Genomic DNA, 6,000 nt, shown 5'->3' with positions numbered 1-6,000 from the left:
TGCCGCCACGCCAATGCCTCCGCTCCGCAACCTCCGCTCCGCTCTGCTGTCTCCGCTTTACTCCGCTGCCTCCACACCGCTCCACTACATCCACTCCGCTCTACTGCCTCTGCTCCGCTGCCTCCACTCCAATGCCTCTGCTCCGTTCCGTGGTACTCCGCTCCGCTTCGCTGTCTCCGCTTTACTCCGCTGCCTCCGCTGCGCTGCTTCCGCTGCGCTGCATCCGCTCCGCTCCGCTTCCTCCACTACGCCCCGCTATGGCGGGGCTTCTATTTTCTGCTTTGAGGTACAAAATGCAACGACCGAACCGAACCCATCATTTCTTCTGTGTTGTGTTGTGTATCAAGGCAAAAGCGACCCGCCAGAAAGTCGACAAAGCCCCGCTTCTATTTTCTACTCTGAGGTTCAAAAGGTAACAAACGAACCTATTATGAAAAAATGAGTGTATTTTTGTTAAAGACGTTCACTTCTAAATCTTGTCTAATTGTAAACAAATACGACTCGTTGCGGTGTTCCGAATGCATCACGCTCATTGGCAGGCCGGCCGGTTACGGCGCGTGCGCGCTCTCGTTCCCGCGCAGCGCACCACGAGGTGTGTTGCTAACTGTGGGCATGAAGAGGCATAAATAATTTGTTTATTACCAAGACTATTCATATTAAACGAAGATTTTCTTAATTAAACCAAAAAAATGTGTTATTATAATTTAAAGGAAAAATCCCGAATTCATATTAACCAGAATACGGATACAAACAGAATAAGGCCGTCAACGGGCTGCGTGACAGACGCGCGAGGCGCCCCGCATTCGCGTCCACCGCGTCGTCTGCTTCACCCCCTCAAATACCGAAAATTCTTCTATAAGCGCGCCTTAAAAAAGAAGACGAATTATTAATTTAGTCGCTAAGTCATTATTTACGATGCTCTTTATTGGGGGTTGATTTTGATTAAAATAGTAGACAGATATTCAAGCTCAAAAATAAATAAAGTAGCTGACTTACAATATTAGTCGCCAAATCATCAATTTTGAAGATAATATATTTATCGGTAGCCGAGCTATATTATTTGTTGTTTGTAAATTGTCGCTCAATTTTGCATAATTAATTTGCTGGTATTGTAAAGATGGCATATTATTTTAATAGAAGCTGTTCTATTAACCCGTTGCTTACATACAAAAACAGGTGTTCCGTTGCGGATGCTAAATAAAACTTTAGTCGCTACACTTATTATTTCCCTTTTCTAAATATGTACATTTAAAATGTAAAATATTTTTTAAGTAGTAATATTATTATTTATATAACCTAAGTTTTTGGTAAAAAAAAACATTTTTAATACAAGCTTTTTTTGCTGACTGTACTTTTTGTTGACTGTACTTGTATTGTCACCCAAATTACATTTGCATACAAAATTTCAAGTCGATGCCATGAACCGTGGAAGAGTTGGTGGTTGGTGGTCGAATTTAACTTGCAAGATTTGATTACAGACAGACAGACCGACAGACAACGGGACAGGTGAAACTAAATAAAAGCTTGTAAAAATAATACATTGTTGTAGAGGCTGGGAAGTAAGCAATAGATGAACCAGTTAGTTTGATAATACGAGTTCATCTATTGCACTTTTAGCCGAGACTTACATTGTGCTTTTCACGATCACTACAGGACTTAAAAAATATTTACCACAAAACAAATAATAACAATCCAATGACTGCGCTGCGTTGCTCCCGCTGTGTAGCACTCTTTTAAATACATTTGCTCGAAAATCCACTGTCAAAGGAAAAGAATAATTTCTTGACATGCCTAATAGTGGCAAGGCATACCACGATGTGCCTGAGACACTACGGCAGATCGATTAGAGCAACACATTCGTCGATATTCCTAGCTCTACACCGGGCACATCGTGATATGCCGAAAAAATCCGGCCTAGAGCGTGTCGAACACGCCCAAAATAGGGTTCCGTAGCCATTACGAAAAAATTAAGTAATATTTTTCTAAGGATTTCGTATTTTATACGGAATCATCCAAGTTTAGGTATATATTATACCTTAGGCTGCTATTTACTCATAAACTACTAATAATTCTCAAGCAAACTTAGCCGTTATAGTTTTCCTTGAAAGTTTGATATACTTACTACCATCCTGTTTTTTTTTAAATACTTCCACCCACCGGTTTAGATTTTAGAGGGGGGGGGGACGCTCGATTTTAATGAAAATTTGCACTTAAAGTTGAATATTTCGCAAACAAATCACTGAATCGAAAAATCGTGATAGCAACCCCCTAATGGTTTTAAAATACCTATCCAATTATACCCCACACTATAGGGTTGGATGAGAAAAAAAAATCACCCCCACTGTACGTCTATGGGATGTACCCTAAAAAAAAATTTTTTTTGAATTTTTAATTGTACCATTTTGTCGGCATAGTTTACTTATACATCCGTGCAAAATTACAGCTTTCTAGCATTGATAGTCCTTGAGCAAAGCCGCGGACGGACAGACAGACAGACAGACAGACATGGCGAAACTATAAGGGTTCCGTTTTTGCCATTTTGGCTCCGGTACCCTAAAAAGAAAATTTTATGTACGACGAGCGATGCGAGGAGTGGTTAGTATGAAGTGACCACAACGCACGAGCCTAGCCAGCGAAGCAAGCGTGCCGCGGCAGCGGCCGGCGAAATGCCAGAACCCATATGGCGGCGTTTCATGACATGCCTGGAAATTTCATGATCTGCCTAAACTGGCCAAATCATGAAATGGCGGCGTTTCATGATAATATGCCTAGGAATTTCATAAACGTCACTAGGCAAATCGTTAAACGGTGAGTTTTTAACAATATGGTGGATATCCCTTAGCCAATTCATGAAATGGCGCCATTTCACGAAATACCCAGGAATCGATCGGCCGCCGACATATACATGGCACGTAAACTCATTTTACCGCACTAGTGCGATTTTTTACAGTTTTTTTCACTTCTCATGCTCTAAAAGTAGGCATATAGCCTTACAAGGCGGGAGTAAAGTGAGTACTTTAGTCCCTAGGGAGTAAAAGCAATTAATTTTTTTATTTACTTCGAGTGACTTAGATAAACTCAAACAGCTAGTACTTGCTTAGTTTTTGGCATAAAATAAGATGGTGTGTGGAACATTTTCAAGACGAAAATGTTACGTTCTTAGTCTACGTGGTCTTAGTTCTATGCTTTTTCCGCATAGAAAGTGACGCCATTCCATTTATTCCAGTTTGTGTGTGGGACCATTTCCCCGATGTAATTTTTTTATAGGTATCTGTATCTGGTTAGAAAAAATACTCACCGCGAAAACTTTAAAATTGTTGTAGAGCGTAAATCATAAACGATTAAAATAAATTGATTATTCTCATAATGTCGTCAAGTGCTAGTGAAAATTATGATGTCAAGCAAAGAGCAAAAGACAATACCTAATTGATAATCTTTTGCCGCCTAAATCTAGAAAGATTTTTTTTAAAAACCTATGAAAGATTTATGGACTGGAGGAATAAGAAACGCATTAATTCTTTCACAGAAATGAATATTTATTTCTCGCAATCGAAGTGAAAAATAGAGTTTTTACTTTGAGACTAAAAGTCAATATAAACCCTCGGATAAAAAAGCTAAAGCTCGGGTGCCTACCAACCTCGAGTATATATTGGCTTATTTTAGTCCCTCGATAAAAAATATACTACTTTGATTCTCCATTTTAAAAGTTTACAAGCAGTTTAAATGACAAAAATAAAAAGTATACGTAGGAAAATGTATAAATATACAAAACTAAGTAATGAATTTGCAAAATTTATTGTAACTGTGATTTAATTACCTCAAATTTTAATGATTACCACCTTTTATTTATTCAAAAAAATCTCAGTGGCTGAGCGCGTCGAAACTTTGCCTTATAATTTTAGTTAACCTACTTAATTAAAAACAAAACTTACGCATACGAATTGCGGACGCGCCATTTTTGTAATAAACTTTGCATTGTTTTGTTTTTATTAATTGCCTATTTTCTCACAAATGTATTGAAAAACGTCGTATGATTCACGGTTGGCAATGTTTAACAAACTCGTGACGATGAATAACAGTTGCCTTGCGGCTCGGGTTTATCACTCAACTCATTTGTAAAACCTAACTTACCAACCTCGTATCACAAATAAAACTATTATCGGCCCGGATAATACCAACATGGAAATACCGACCCGATTTTGACACGAGTTTGTATGGGCGTGTACACGAATAATCGAGTAGGTATTTCCATATCGGTACTATCCTGGCCGGTTAGTAGTGTCACCCCTCCCGATGATTTTATTTCTTTAAATTTTTCCTGTTGTGATATTTTTTTAAACGAGTCCGTTCCACCATCGTTCCACAAACTACAGATTTCCGAAGAAGTTTGAGAATTCTTAGTAGTTACAGTCTTGAACATTATAGGTATAGCACGCTAACTTGTAAAATATACTTACTTTCAATATGCCGTACAAAATACAAAGTCCTTAGAATATATATTACTTTGTTTAATATGTTAAGTTTGATTTTGACGGCTACGGCATCCTATCCTGGGCGTGTCCGATACGCTCTTGGCCGGTTTTTGTACCTATAATGTGTTACCTATCTAGTATAGTTATGTAAAACAGAACAATGTGATTTAGGAAACAATTAGGTTATGGGAATAATTACAAATTTTAAAGGAATTATATTTATTTATGGGTATCAATTCGAAATGAAAAAGTCAACGTCAAAATCCGCACATGCGCAATATTCAAGATAAAAGCGGAAACGGAAATACAGTCGCCACAAGGTCAATAAATAAATCTAAAGTGGTGATTCAGTGGAACGATCAGATACAGCCCAACAAAATACCTAAAGACCACTACAACTAACGCTTCCGAGGTAATACCGGACATGAATGACAAAAAAACAACCACTCCCAGACGAACTTAGGTTACTAAGTAATAATAGAAAAAAACGCTGCGACTAGAGAGCCTACTCCAAATACCAGACATTAAGACAACGTGACAATACTTAGAACCTCACAAAACGAAACAAAGAACCGCGTGTGTGAGTCCAGGAAGAGTCCTGAGTCCTGGATTAAACTCCCATCTGATATCACATGAAACAATTTAGCCTACTGGGACAAGAATGGGGGAACGTTCCTAAAATTCGACACTTTCTCCACTATGCTCCCGCTGAACCGTCCTGGTAACTCTGGTCCAGCATTTGATGACGAGGAAATGGCAGAATACTTAGCTAACCCACTAGAGTCTTAATGTACCGCAAGCAATCTATTATTTTATTAATTAAACCCACGTCGAATACTTGGATGCTGAAGTAAATAGGCTGCAAAATTAACACCCCACGGACCCGCGTCTCGCTTTTGTTACTGCGGACGAGATTAGAGACCAGCTTAAAAACCTGAAAGCTTCTGGCAGCGGGGTGTCTCCATCCGGGTGTTTGAACTACCACTATCAGAGGCCATCATCCCCCTCCTTGTCACAATTTTTAATGCAGCCTTATAAAATTCCCATTTTCCCTCTAACCCGATAAGCCTCGGGCCAACCTCTCCAGTTATAGGCCTATCAGCCTTCAAAGCTTTCTGGGGTAGCTCTATGAATGTTTATTGCCAAGGAATGAGCACTCGCCGACTGGACAAAGCGACCCAGACCCTCAACTACAAATAAACTAGAAACGGTTGTACTCGTACCGACTGTCGCCGAGCACGCCTTCCACCGTCAGGGCGACGCTGTTAAATACGGTGGAAACACTAATAGCTGGGCGATATTCGAGCGTTTCTGGGCGCTTTTCTATCACAAAATGGCTGAATATTCTGTTATTAGTTCTTTAGTTATCTGGTTGAAATACGGAACTCTAACAAACAATCAAAATCTACAGCCAATTCGAAAAAAATGTGATGAGAAAAATGAAGCGGTTGAAACGCTCAAATAATTACTCAACTCATAATTTAGGCTTCGTCCTATAGCTACGAGTATCAAAAACTCGTGCCGAACC

This window comes from Choristoneura fumiferana, chromosome 13, assembly GCF_025370935.1.
Source record: "Choristoneura fumiferana chromosome 13, NRCan_CFum_1, whole genome shotgun sequence".
Classification (NCBI taxonomy): domain Eukaryota; kingdom Metazoa; phylum Arthropoda; class Insecta; order Lepidoptera; family Tortricidae; genus Choristoneura; species Choristoneura fumiferana.
Note: the sequence above shows the minus strand (reverse complement) of the source record.